Here is a 13,188-nt window from a genome sequence, read left to right on the forward strand (position 1 = left end):
TTCTTTGCTACAATAAAAACAAACTTTACTGAGGTAGGAGTTTATTTAACAATTGGTCAAAATCTTTTGTTAGAAATGTTTCTCCATTCCGAGGCAGAGCAAGATGGCGGCTGAGTAACAGCTTCCTTACATCTGGGCACTGTGAGTCTGGGGAGCTAGGACTCCAGGCATCTCTGGCTGGTGGGATCTGCCTATCATCACTCCTATGAGGATACAGGGAGTGAGCGAGAGACTTCTGGACCCCAAGAGGAGGACTAAAACAGTGGAAAACCGGCAAGTGGTCGCGTGTGTTCAATCCGTCTAAACCCGCCCGCAACTGTAAGTTCAGTAGCAGCGAGACTGCAAACCAGAAAGACCTTACCTGTGAACTGTTTTGGTGTCCTTGGACTTGGCACTGAGTTGAACTGCCTTGGGGAGGGCCTGAGCGGGAGTGCAGAGAACTTTGGCCGTTGTCTAGGGCCCCAGTCTGAGCCACTGAGCCAGACGGAGCTAATAGTGTTTGGTGGTGGGTCACATGGAACCATTGTCAGTGATCTGCCCCGGCAAGCTCCGCCCTCAGGGTCGCAGAGCTAGAAATGGGTGGGAGCTGGTAACCCAGCAACCAAGTAGCCTAAGGGTGGGGTCTGAGCAACCTTGCAGCCCTAACCCAAAGGGGCAGAGTGAGACCGGTTTTGGCACACTGGGTAAGTGGATAGCCAGTTCAGCAGTGATTCCAGCGAGAAAGCTGGGAAAGCTTCTGCTCAGCAAGTTTACAAGTTCAAAGTGCCTTTTAAGTGGGCTGAAGAGAGATTTAGGGTGTCTGAAACCTGCTGGGGTTTGAGAAATCAGCAGCCTCCAGTCGTATCAGAACTGTGATTAACATCTCATACCCCAGAAGACCACGTGTTGCCCAGAGAATATTCAATAACGTATACAAACTGCTTTGTTTTTGGTTGTGTATTTTTTTCTTCTTCTTTTTTTCTTTTTTGTTTATTTTGACGCTGTTGATGTTCTTTTGTTTTTTAATTTCAATCTTTTCCATACAGATCCTTTTTCTTTCTCAATTTTTCTAGTTTAATTATAATTTCCCATTGCTGCCTTTTTTAATAACTAGAACTTCATTTTTGCTAGTGTTTCTACCGCTATCATTTGGTTTTTCACCCAATTTTATCCCCGTAAAGCTTTCTATTTGCTTGTTTTGGTTTTATTTATAGCATTGTTGTCTTTCCTCTCTACTTTGTGGAGATGGGGTACTGTGTCTGATCAGGTTAGCAAAGAGCTGCTGACCTCAAGGGAACCACCCAACTGGGCACCCCCAGAAGGTGGGGTTTTTTTAAGGTTGTGTCAAAGTACCCTACTGTACACCTATATTGCCCTGTCTCCCTCTTTCTGTGCCTCTCTTCTTTTTGTCAACATTCCTTATACCCACCCCTCTCCTTTCTCTATCTTTCTTTTTTTTCTTATCACTCGGTCCTCCTTTCTTTCATCCCTTTTTTGCTCTTCAACCTCTCACCCTTCTGGTCCTATAACTGTTGGTCCACAGGCACAAGAACTTAAAGAGCAAGAGGAAGTGAAAGGAAAATTAGGGCAAGGAAACAGATAAAAGAAATCACTCATGAGGAAGAATCAGCAGAAAACTCCAGGCAACATGAAGAACCAGTCTACAACAACCCCACCAAGGGACCATGAGATAGCTACTGCAGATGATTCCACCTGTAAAGAAATGTTAGGAATGACAGAAAAGGAATTTAGAATACACATGTTGAAAACAATGAAAGAAATGATGGAAACAATGAAGGAAATTGCTAATAAAGTGGAAAATAACCAAAAGGAAATCCAAAAACAGAATTAAATCAGAGATGAACGATATGAAGAATATAAAAAGGATATAGCAGACCTGAAGGAATTGAAACAGTCAATTAGGGAACTTAAAGATGCAATGGAAAGTATCAGCAACAGGTTAGACCATGCAGAAGGAAGAATTTCAGAGGTAGAAGACAAAGTTCTTGAGATAACTCAGATAGTAAAAGAGGCAGAAAAGAAGAGAGAGAAAGCAGAACGTTCACTGTCAGAATTATGGGACTTTATGAAGCGTTCCAACATACGAGTTATAGGAATTCCAGAAAGGGAAGAAGAATGCCCCGGAGGAATGGAAGCCATACTAGAGAATATTATAAAGAAAATTTCCCAAACATAACCAAAGATTCTGACACACTGCTTTCAGAGGGCTATCAGACCCCAGGTCACCTCAACTCTAACCAAGCTTCTCCAAGACACATTGTGATGAACCTGTCCAAAGTCAAGACAAAAGAAACGATTCTGCAAGCTGCCAGGAGTAAGTGCCAGTTGACCTAAAGGGGCAAATCCATCAGAGTGACTGCAGACTTCTCTAATGAAACTTTCCAAGCAAAAAGACAACGGTCATCTACCTTTAATCTACTTAAACAGAACAATTTCCAGCCCAGAATTCTGTACCCTGCTAAGCTAAGCTTAAAAATTGATGGAGAAATCAAATCATTTACGGATATACAAACATTGAGGAAATTCGCCACAACAAGACCAGCTCTACAGGAAATACTTCAACCTGTTCTGCACACTGACCACCACAATGGATCAGCAGCAAAGTAAGAACTCAGAAATTAAAGGACAGAACCTAATCTCCACACTGATGCAAAAGATAAAACTAAGCAATGGACTCTCACCAAATAAGACGAATAGAATACTACCACATTTATCAATTATCTCAATAAATATTAATGGCTTGAATTCCCCACTGAAGAGACATAGATTGGCTGACTGGATTAAAAAACACAAGCCACCCATTTGCTGTCTGCAAGAAACACACCTGGCTTCAAAAGACAAATTAAAGCTCCGAGTCAAGGGTTGGAAGACAATTTTTCAGGCAAATGGAATTCAGAAGAAAAGAGGAGTTGCGATCTTATTTTCAGATACATGTGGATTTAAAGCAACTAAAGTCAAAAAAGACAAAAATGGTCACTTTATATTGGTCAAGGGAAAAATACAACAAGAAGACATTTCAATTCTAAATATTTATGCACCCAATTTAAATGCTCCCAGATTCTTGAAGCAGACCTTACTCAGTCTGAGCAATATGATATCTGATAATACCATCATAACAGGGGACTTTAACACTCCTCTTACAGAGCTGGACAGATCCTCTAAACAGAGATTAAACAAAGATATAAGAGATTTAAATGAGACCCTAGAACAACTGTGCTTGACAGACGCATATAGAACACTCCACCCCAAAGATAAAGAATATACATTCTTCTCATCACCCCATGGAACATTCTCTAAAATTGATCATATCCTGGGACACAAAACAAATATCAACAGAATCAAAAGAATTGAAATTTTACCTTGTATATTCTCAGACCATAAGGCACTAAAGGTGGAACTCAACTCTAACAAAAATGCTCAACCCCACCAAAAGGCATGGAAATTAAACAATCTTCTGTTGAATAACAGATGGATGCAGGAAGAAATAAAACAGGAAATCATTAACTTCCTTGAGCATAACAACAATGAAGACACAAGACACCAAAACCTGTGGGATACTGCAAAAGCAGTTTTGAGAGGAAAATTCATCGCTTTTGATGCCTACATTCGAAAAACAGAAAGAGAACACATTAACAAACTCACAAGCCAACTTATAGAATTGGAAAAAGAAGAACAATCTAAACCTAAACTCAGTAGAAGTAAAGAAATATCCAAAATCAAATCAGAGATCAATGAAATTGAAAACAAAAGAATCATTCAGAAAATTAATGAAACAAGGAGTTGGTTTTTTTAAAAAAATAAATAAAATAGATAAGCCATTGGCCAGACTAACTAGAAATAGAAAAGTAAAATCTCTAGTAACCTCAATCAGAAACGATAAAGGGGAAATAACAACTGATCCCACAGAGATACAAGAGATCATCTCTGAATACTACCAGAAACTCTATGCCCAGAAATTTGACAATGTGAAGAAAATGGATCAATATTTGTAATCACACCCTCTCCCTAGACTTAGCCAGGAAGAAATAGACCTCCTGAACAGACCGATTTCAAGCACTGAGATCAAAGAAACAATAAAAAAGCTTCCAACCAAAAAATGCCCTGGTCCAGATGGCTTCACTCCAGAATTCTATCAAACCTTCAAGGAAGAGCTTATTCCTGTACTGCAGAAATTATTCCAAAAAATTGAGGAAGAAGGAATCTTCCCCAACACATTCTATGAAGCAAACATCACCCTGATACCAAAACCAGGAAAAGACCCAAACAAAAAGGAGAATTTCAGACCAATCTCACTCATGAATATAGATGCAAAAATTCTCAACAAAATCCTAGCCAATAGATTACAGCTTATCATCAAAAAAGCCATTCATCATGATCAAGTAGGCTTCATCCCAGGGATGCAAGGCTGGTTTAACATACGCAAGTCCATAAACATTATCCACCATATTAACAGAGGCAAAAATAAAGATCACATGATCCTCTCAATAGATGCAGAAAAAGCATTTGATAAAATCCAGCATCCTTTTCTATTTAGAACACTGAAGAGTATAGGCATAGGTGCCACATTTCTAAAACTGATTGAAGCTATCTATGACAAACCCACAGCCAATATTTTACTGAATGGAGTAAGACTGAAAGCTTTTCCTCTTAGAACTGGAACCAGACAAGGTTGTCCTCTGTCACCTTTAGTATTCAACATAGTGCTGGAAGTTCTAGCCAATACAATTAGGCAAGACAAGGAAATAAAGGGAATCCAAATGGGAGCAGAGGAGGTCAAACTCTCCCTCTTTGCTGACGACATGATCTTATACCTAGAGAACCCCAAAGACTCAACCACAAGACTCCTAGAAGTCATCAAAAAATACAGTAATGTTTCAGGATATAAAATCAATGTCCAAAAGTCAGTAGCCTTTGTATACACCAATAACGGTCAAGATGAGAAGCTAATTAAAGACACAACTCCCTTCACCATGGTTTCAAAGAAAATGAAATACCTAGGAATATACCTAACAAAGGAGGTGAAGGACCTCTATAAAGAAAACTATGAAATCCTCAGAAAGGAAATAGCAGAGGATATTAACAAATGGAAGAACATACCATGCTCATGGATGGGAAGAATCAACATTGTTAAAATGTCTATATTTCCCAAAGCAATCTACCTATTCAATGCCATTCCTATCAAAGTACCTACATCATACTTTCAAGATTTGGAAAAAATGATTCTGCGTTTTGTATGGAACCAGGAAAAAACCCGTATAGCTAAGGCAGTTCTTAGTAATAAAAATAAAGCTGGGGGCATCAGCATACCAGATTTTACACTGTACTACAAAGCCATAGTGGTCAAGACAGCATGGTACTGGCACAAAAACAGACACATAGACACTTGGAATTGAGTTGAACACCAAGAAATGAAACTAACATCTTACAACCACCTAATCTTTGATAAACCAAACAAGAACTTACCTTGGGGGAAAGACTCCCTATTCAATAAATGGTTTTGGGAGAACTGGATGTCTACATGTAAAAGACTGAAACTGGACCCACACCTTTCCCCACTCACAGAAATTGATTCAAGATGGATAAAGGACTTAAATTTAAGGCATGAAACAATAAAAATCCTCCAAGAAAGCATAGGAAAAACACTGGAAGATATTGGCCTGGGGAAAGACTTCATGAAGAAAGCTGCCATGGCAATTGCAACTACAACAAAAATAAACAAATGGGACTTCATTAAACTGAAAAGCTTCTGTACAGCTAAGGAGACAATAATCAAAGCAAAGAGACAACCTACACAATGGGAAAGGATATTTGCATATTTTCAATCAGACAAAAGCTTGATAACTAGGATCTATAGAGAACTCAAATTAATCCACATGAAAAAAGCCAACAATCCCTTATATCAATGGGCAAGAGACATGAATAGAACTTTCTCTAAAGATGACAGACGAATGGCTAACAAACACATGAAAAAATGTTCATCATCTCTATATATTAGAGGAATGCAAATCAAAACCACCCTGAGATTTCATCTAACCCCAGTGAGACTGGCCCACATCACAAAGTCTCAAAACTGCAGATGCTGGCGTGGATGTGGAGAGAAGGGAACACTTTTATACTGCTGGTGGGACTGCAAACTAGTACAACCTTTCTGGAAGGAAGTATGGAGAAACCTCAAAGCACTCAAGCTAGACCTCCCATTTGATCCTGCAATCCCATTACTGGGCATCTACCCAGAAGGAAAAAAATCCTTTTATCATAAGGACACTTGTACTAGACTGTTTATTGCAGCTCCATTTACAATCGCCAAAATGTGGAAACAGCCTAAATGCCCACCAACCCAGGAATGGATTAACAAGCTGTGGTATATGTATACCATGGAATACTATTCAGCCATTAAAAAAAATGGAGACTTTACATCCTTCGTATTAACCTGGATGGAAGTGGAAGACATTATTCTTAGTAAAGCATCACAAGAATGGAGAAGCATGAATCCTATGTACTCAATCTTGATATGAGGACAATTAATGACAATTAAGGTTATGGGCGGGGGAAGCAGAAAGAGTGATGGAGGGGGGCCTTAGTGTGTGTCACACTTTATGGGGGCAAGACATGATTGCAAGAGGGACCTTACCTAACAATTGCAATCAGTGTAACTGGCTTATTGTACCCTCAATGAATCCCCAACAATACAAAGAAAAAAAAGAAAAAAAAAAAATGAAATGTTTCTCCATTCCAAACTTGCTTCTCTATAAATTTTCCTCTACTGGTTGCATTCTCCTATAAATTTATGATATTTTAAAAATTCAAATCTATGTATTAATATTTTTACCATATTTAAAGCAAGAGGGTTAAATACTTTTACCATATTTAAAGCAAGAAAATGAATATTTTCCCATTTTTCAATATGGTATTGAATCAAGTGAATCAATACCATATTGAAAGTCATCACTGAAATCCAGAACATGTGATCTACAGCGTGCATTAGATCCAATCATCTAAGTGATTATTCAAAGGAAAGATGTTCAAACAATTTGTCAAACATTTATTTAAACATTTCTCCTTCTTCTACTTTGTACCTTCTTCTGACCTGTAATTATTATATACCTTTTATCAACTTTTGTCTACAGACAAATGAACATTTCAAAATTAAGCCTTTAAGTTTTCTTAATAATAGTTTTACTATTGTTATCATGAGTGGTATTTGTTTTCTTTTCTTTCTTGCCTTTTTTTTTTTTTTTTTTTTGTAGAGACAGAGCTAACTTTATCGCCCTCCATAGAGTGCTGTGGTGTTAATTAATGTTACAGCTCACAGCAACCTCCAACTCCTGGGCTTAGGCGATTCTCTTGCCTCAGCCTCCCAAGTAGCTGGGACTACAGGCGCCCACCACAACGCCCGGCTATTTTTTTTCTGCAGTTTGGCCGGGACTGGGTTTGAACCCACCACCTTCGGTGTATGGGAAGAGTGCCCTACCCACTGAGTAATACTGAGTGTATTTGTTTTCTTACATATTGATAGCCTTATCATAGTTAAAAAACAAACAAACAGATTTTCAATCAGAATTTAAACTTTTCAATTGCATGATTTTTAAAAGTATATTTGTTTATATTGATGGTGACAGTATTTTAGTTAGACATTGTAAAAGACTGTACTCTTCTCAGACTCTTATTTTTCAACATACACAAACACACCAGATGGAAGTAAAGAGGCTGGAGTATTAAGATATGATTATGAGACAGTTATGTGACATGCTCAGTACTTTTGCCAAGCACACAGGCCCTTAATCAAGACAAGGTGGTAATGGTACTAGCCAGACCCCCTCCCTCAAAACTGACTAATATTGTTTAGCGGTATTAAGTCATGAGTTTGCAGAGAAACCAATCTGCTTGGGATTTTGCTTTCTCTACAACACTTGGTTACTTATGTCCATGAATGGAGAACACGGATGAGTAGGTTTATTCAGCTCTGAGTGTTTCTTAGACTGTATTATCTAAAGAAAAGTGGGCAAGAGGTTTGAAGTTGTTTGCGAAAGAGTTACTGGAATGTAAGCTATTCAATATAAATAGAAACATGGAGAAAGTGAATACCGGAGGCTATGAAAGAATAGAAGAAAGTAGTAGGATCATTATATAGGAAATGTCAGTGAGGTTAAAACAGTGTTTCTGTGGGAGTGTGAGAAAGCCAACCAGAAGAATTTCATATGGAAATTAATAAGTATAATATATATGTTCATGATTTTGGAAATTGAGGAGTTTCTGATGAGGAGAAGGGCCTTGCTTTGGCATTAGGAGTAGAAGATGAAATTGAGAAAAATGACCACAGAAATGAGGAAATAAAGGATCTGAAAAGCCAAGTGGTTGGGTGGTATAATACAGTAGATTTTAGTGTGAAGAGAGATGAAAGGATTTGGAGGAAGGAAGAAAACTCTGAGCCAGGAGGTACTTGTTTTTAGTGACTGAGGGGGAAAGTTCAGAAAGTTTAAAGATGGCACCAAAGATTTTGGCAAGTGAAGAAAAGTTGAAAGGAATGAGATTTTGAGGAAAGGCAGATTTTGCTTTATTTATTTTTAATTTTTATTTTTTGAGACAGAGTCTGGGGCCGAGTGCTGTGGCATCATAGCTCACAGCAATTCAAACTCTTGAGCTCAAGAGATCGTCTTGTCTCAGCCTCCTATGTAGCTGGGACTACAAGCACCTGCCACAATGCCCCACTATTTTTTAGAGATGGGATCTCACTCTTGCTCAGGCTGGACCTGAACTCTTGAGCTTGGGCAGTCCGCCTGCCCTGTCGTCTCAGAGTGCTAGGATTATAGGAATGAGCCACCATGCTTGGAGAAGCAGATTTTAAAAGAAGTAAAACAGAGTAATGATTTCAGATCAAATATGAGGGTTAAACAAAGACAATGATTTTATGTCCACTAAAGAGTTGTGTGCATGCTAATAGATGGTCTCTATTTGATAGGAGTATAGGGAAAGTAGTATCCTCAAGGGAGACAGCCAAGTTTGTTTTATGTGCAGGAGTTCATAATATCCTGAGATGAGGATAAAGATGTAACAAAGTTTACTGCTCAATGACCACAGGTTTTAGGGGTTTTGGAAGGGAAGGAAGAGGCAATAAAAACGTTAAATAAAGCATTGTTCAATGAGGGTTTGGGAATACATGAGCTAATAAAGCTTGGACTTCCTTCCCTAAATCCATAGGGAAGTGCTACATGAATGACGCTGGTCCAATAAGGCCAAGTATAAGGGTGGAAACTGGGGCCGAACAATGTAGGTCTCCAGGCTCAGGGATAGCTGAGAGAGTTAGGTCACTGGGTATTCTGTTGTGCTAACTTTTTGGCAGTGATTGTGGCAGGACTCCTATCAGCTACTCTACCAGCCTTCCAGTTTAAGGGAAAGGAACGTAGACTGTATACAGGTGTTAGAGGTGTAAAGTAACTCCACTCATCAGAAACCCCAGGGTTTGGAGGGGGAGGGTGGGGGCTGACTGGACCAAAGGATTGTCGAGATGGGTAGTGGATTCCACCACTCTGGTAGAGGTGGGATGAGAATGAGATAGTAAAGTTTGTTGATGAAGAAAAAGTCATACATTACGTCAGAAGCAATTGCACTTAATTGACATATAATGGTAACCACACTGTCTTTCAGACTTGATTTAATCATCATGTATTACAATTTTTCCTATTATATACATATATGTTTGGTATACAATAGACCTATCAATATTGTTGATTCAGGGCCTCAAGCAAGATGTCTATGATATAAACTTAGAAGTCAGTGTACATTCTTTGATTCAACTGGAATAACAGATATATTAAAAGAATATTAACGTAAGGTTCATTTTTATAAAGGTCCAATTGGGAATAAATGTGACCTGAGCCAAATTATTTTTGACATTGCTAATGAATAAAGAAAAATCTTGATAAATATACTGAATATAAGATTTTACAAGTATGTTTTTAGTGCTGGTACTGCTAATTTAACAGCCACTGAAAGCCCTTTTGGTACTCACAAACTCTGTGGTCATGTTATTCTTTTACTCTTATTTCCTGAGGAAATACATCTGCTAGATAGCATAAAGTTTAAAATTTACCTTTGGAAGGGTCACATATTCCATTGTCCTTAGAGTAAAGTCCAGTCCAGTTCTAGTTTAGCTAACACAAGAAAGGAGATAGTAAATTAAATGAATAGTATGTGGGACTTAAGAGAGTTTTTGGTTTTCTAGTTCCAGTCTGAATTTACTAGAGGCACAGCTCTGAAGATATCAGTGTTTTTACAGAGAGAGGAAAAGTTAGAATAATTCTTTGGCCTGAACTCATAATTTCTCACTTCTGTTCTATAATTTTAAAAATATCTGACAGTAAAGCAATGACATATAATTGCCTAATGTGGCTCCTGTCAGAGGCTTTTGTGGAAAGGAAGCCAGCATCTTCCCTCTTCCCTTGCTTTTCCCTTTATAGCCATCTTGATTTATTTTATATACTGCCCTCTCCTTGGTTTATAGTAAAGTGTCAAAGTTAAAAAAGTATAACAAGACTCTGGAGGAAGACACTCAAGGCACGGTTAGAGCAAGAGTGGCGGAACTCACTCCTGATAGCCAGTTGGTAAACTGCAGATGGCTCTGTCCCCACAAACAGACTTTCCAGCCTGATGAGGCCACTTTGGCCCCCTTCCCAGTGGTTTTCCCCAGCGGCCTGGGCGCTGACCTTGATCCTCACAGAGACGGTTCTAGGACTTATGTTTATGGAGCCTGCAGGAAGCTCACCCAACCTAAACTCGCCCAGCCTCACTCCTCCACCCACCGCTGCTATTGTGACGATCAAATAATCCCCTGGGAGCTACAGCATCTCCAGTGCTTCTATGAAACACTAGAGCCTATTTCAGGCACAACAGGTCATCAGTACCACCCACCATTTCAGAGATAAATCTTGGGGTTCCAATACACATAGAGTGCTGGGGCACCACTCACATCCCACAGGCACTGTGGCCAAGTTGTGAGAGGGCTTCATCCACCACCACAGGCCTCTGTCTGACTGGACCAGGGACCTCCCTGGAGTCTGTGCAGAGTCATTACACCAGACAACAGGCTTGTGAAGACTGTTGGGCATTAGCTGACCCCAAGTTTCTGTAGCTGAAGTCATCCTGTGTTCTTGGGTACATAGTGCCAAGAGGGCATGGGACACAACTTTGTGGTGGTGGTCTTCAAATCACCCCCACCAGTCTGGGGAGGAAGTGGACTAAGTGGAATCTCCTCTGAGGCATTCCCTGTGACTGGAAGCCAAGCCAGGGTCATGTGGGGGGCTGCAGGTTCTGACTTGGGAGGCTTTAGGTAATACTTCCATAGGTCCTGGGTGGGGGGCAGGGAGAACTCTGTGGTTCCTGGATCACAGGAATCAATCTTCACCTTCATGACTTGGCACTCTCATGGTCTCTGAGCCTGCAGAACAGTCCGCTGCCTGCTTGGCCCTGACTCTGCCCTTCAGGTGGAATGAGCTTGCTTTCAGCTAATCCCTGCTTCTGGGTTTGAGGCCCTGCTTAGAAGCCCTGCCCCTGTCTCCCCCTAATCCCTGCTACGTAGCTTTCACAACAGAGCCCAAAGCTCCACACCAGTGGCTCCAGAACTCTTGCTAAGCCATGAACTCCATCTACAAGATTCCAGTGCCATACCTGCACAAGACCCCACCCCTGGACCTCTGCCACCGTTGCACAGCTGGCAGAACTGCTCCAATGTCCATTGCCCTACCAGGGACAATCCCTTCTCCCAGTCTCAAGCTGCCAGTACTCTGGGAATTGGTTCAAGCAAATGGCCACAACCTGGGAACCCACAACCATTGCCTAGATAGCTTAGCTTCCCACAGCCCAGCTACCAATGTCATCTCTGTGGGGAGGCCCCAGCAGAGCAATCCCCACAACACCATCCTCCATGAAGAGGGACTCACCTAACCACCAACTTGAACTTCCTACAATTATCTGGTGAGCAATCCAACACCCATGACAAAGATCACCCAGAACGGTCTTTAACAGTGGCAATCCCAGGTGAATAGGACAAATCAGAACAGTTGCCTTTTGTGGCTCTCCCCTGACAAATCAACCTTTCAGAGTAGAAAATAAAAGCACCACCTAGTCACTACCCCTTCTAATTAAGCAAGAGAAGGCTCAGCAAAGAACAGGTGCCTTGCAAACCTATTAGCCCTGAGTTGAGAAAAGAGGTTTCAGATGAGAAGAAATCAGCACAAGAACTCTGGCAACATGAAAAATAAATCATTTCAATATGCTTAAGGGATCACAATCCACACTAAAGAACTTCACCCACATGGAAATGACAAAAATGACAAAAATGGAATTCAGAAAATAGATGGCAAATAAGATGAATGTACCTTAAGAGAAAGTTGACAAAAAGAAGCCAAACAAAACCTCAGAAACTTAATAAAAATAGAGCTATACAACATAAGAAAGGATAGAATTTTAAGAAGTAAAAGAGGCATTTAGGGAATTTCAAAACACAACAGAAAGCTTCAAGAACAGACTAAAGCATGGAGAAGAAAAAGAATCTCAGAACTTAAAGAAAAGCTCTTGGGTAAGCTAATCCAGTCATTTAAAGAGGCAGAGAAGAGAAGAAAAAAGGCTGATCACGTAGAGCAGTGGTTCTCAACCTTCCTAATGCCGCTATGTATTTTCATTGTTACAAAGGGGTTGCGACTCACAGGTTGAGAACTGCTGACTTAGAGAGATACAGGACTATGCAAAGTCAACTAACAGATGAATTATAGGTATCTCTGAAGGAGAAGAAGAAAGCACTACGGGCATTGAAAATCTATTCGAGGGAATTATTGAGGAAAACTTTACTGGTATTGCCAGAGATCCAGACCTTCAGGTGCACATACAAGATGGTAATTGAACACCAGAAGGGTTCATAGCAAATAAGACATCTCCAAAGCACATAGTAATCAACCTAGCCAAAGTCTAAATGAAGGACAAAATTCTACAAGCAGCTGGACCTAAGAAAAAGTTGACTTAAAAAGGGAACCCCAGCAGGCTAACAGCAGACTTCTTGGTTGAAATCTCAGAGCCAGAAGGGAGTGGGGACCTATTATCAATCATCTGAAAAAGAACTGCCAGCCTAGAATTTTGTATTCTGCCAGACTGTTTCGCAACTGATGGAGACATTAAGTCTTTTCAAGACAAGCAAAC

The sequence above is a fragment of the Nycticebus coucang genome, chromosome 10 (genome assembly GCF_027406575.1).
Source record: "Nycticebus coucang isolate mNycCou1 chromosome 10, mNycCou1.pri, whole genome shotgun sequence".
Classification (NCBI taxonomy): Eukaryota; Metazoa; Chordata; class Mammalia; order Primates; family Lorisidae; genus Nycticebus; species Nycticebus coucang.